Source organism: Trypanosoma cruzi, assembly GCF_000209065.1.
Source record: "Trypanosoma cruzi strain CL Brener chromosome Unknown tcruzi_1047053424181, whole genome shotgun sequence".
NCBI lineage: Eukaryota > Euglenozoa > Kinetoplastea > Trypanosomatida > Trypanosomatidae > Trypanosoma > Trypanosoma cruzi.
This window is the reverse complement of record NW_903759.1, coordinates 1-950: the sequence shown is the minus strand read 5'-3', so window position 1 is coordinate 950 and position 950 is coordinate 1. Positions and strand designations below refer to the sequence as shown.

The following is a 950-nucleotide window of genomic DNA, read 5'->3' as shown; positions in this document are numbered from 1 at the left end:
CAGCAGTCACAGATGTGGTTGATTCCTCTCGGGGGCAAATCGCTCCGCTGGGTGACTGGGCACGCCCAGCGGCGCATGTACCTCCTTTGCACGCAAAAACATACGACAGCAACCGGAAAGGAATGAGAACCGGGGGGAGAGCATTCAATCAGCTTGCGCCTGTCATCTGGGCAGTCAACCACTCAGACGGTTAATTCTGCTCTTTCATGAAGAGGGTAAGGCGCCTCTTGCTCATCACGCGTCGTCCACAACTTCCACGAGGCGTGCGTGTCTACGCACCAAGCAATGCCCACTTCCATGTTCTCGGGGCTGCGAGATAGGGTTACAGGGAGAATACGTGCCGCTGACCCAACCAACAACGCCTGTGGAATAAAAGGAGCGCGCTCCGTCGCAACCAAGAAAGAAGGAGGGGGAAAGAAAGAGTAAGTCAGTGGATATGCTGCTGTACGTCAATCCAGGAGTCTGAAACACGGACCATATCAGCTTCATCAGCAGTCACAGATGTGGTTGATTCCTCTCGGGGGCAAATCGCTCCGCTGGGTGACTGGGCACGCCCAGCGGCGCATGTACCTCCTTTGCACGCAAAAACATACGACAGCAACCGGAAAGGAATGAGAACCGGGGGGAGAGCATTCAATCAGTTTGCGCCTGTCATCTGGGCAGTCAACCACTCAGACGGTTAATTCTGCTCTTTCATGAAGAGGGTAAGGCGCCTCTTGCTCATCACGCGTCGTCCACAAATTCCACGAGGCGTGCGTGTCTACGCACCAAGCAATGCCCACTTCCATGTTCTCGGGGCTGCGAGATAGGGTTACAGGGAGAATACGTGCCGCTGACCCAACCAACAACGCCTGTGGAATAAAAGGAGCGCGCTCCGTCGCAACCAAGAAAGAAGGAGGGGGAAAGAAAGAGTAAGTCAGTGGATATGCTGCTGTACGTCAATCCCAGGA

At 54.7% G+C, this 950-nt stretch overlaps 7 non-coding genes across 7 annotated transcripts; all 7 read right to left on the bottom strand.

The window, feature by feature from the left end:
- Window positions 1-23: 23 nt before the first annotated feature.
- On the bottom strand, window positions 24-92 carry Tc00.1047053424181.70. The gene has a single exon (XR_008254236.1). It is a non-coding gene; the product is annotated as an H/ACA snoRNA, TC10C2H2 (small nucleolar RNA).
- Window positions 93-146: 54 nt separating this feature from the next.
- On the bottom strand, window positions 147-237 carry Tc00.1047053424181.60. The gene has a single exon (XR_008254235.1). It is a non-coding gene; the product is annotated as a C/D small nucleolar RNA (snoRNA), TB10C2C1 (small nucleolar RNA).
- Window positions 238-298: 61 nt separating this feature from the next.
- Window positions 299-366, bottom strand: Tc00.1047053424181.50. Its single transcript, XR_008254234.1, has one exon. It is a non-coding gene; the product is annotated as an H/ACA snoRNA, TC10C2H1 (small nucleolar RNA).
- A 61-nt stretch (window positions 367-427) lies between these two features.
- Window positions 428-493, bottom strand: Tc00.1047053424181.40. The gene has a single exon (XR_008254233.1). It is a non-coding gene; the product is annotated as a C/D small nucleolar RNA (snoRNA), TB10C2C2 (small nucleolar RNA).
- A 19-nt stretch (window positions 494-512) lies between these two features.
- On the bottom strand, window positions 513-581 carry Tc00.1047053424181.30. Its single transcript, XR_008254232.1, has one exon. It is a non-coding gene; the product is annotated as an H/ACA snoRNA, TC10C2H2 (small nucleolar RNA).
- A 54-nt stretch (window positions 582-635) lies between these two features.
- On the bottom strand, window positions 636-726 carry Tc00.1047053424181.20. Its single transcript, XR_008254231.1, has one exon. It is a non-coding gene; the product is annotated as a C/D small nucleolar RNA (snoRNA), TB10C2C1 (small nucleolar RNA).
- Window positions 727-787: 61 nt separating this feature from the next.
- Tc00.1047053424181.10 lies at window positions 788-855 on the bottom strand. Its single transcript, XR_008254230.1, has one exon. It is a non-coding gene; the product is annotated as an H/ACA snoRNA, TC10C2H1 (small nucleolar RNA).
- Window positions 856-950: the final 95 nt, after the last annotated feature.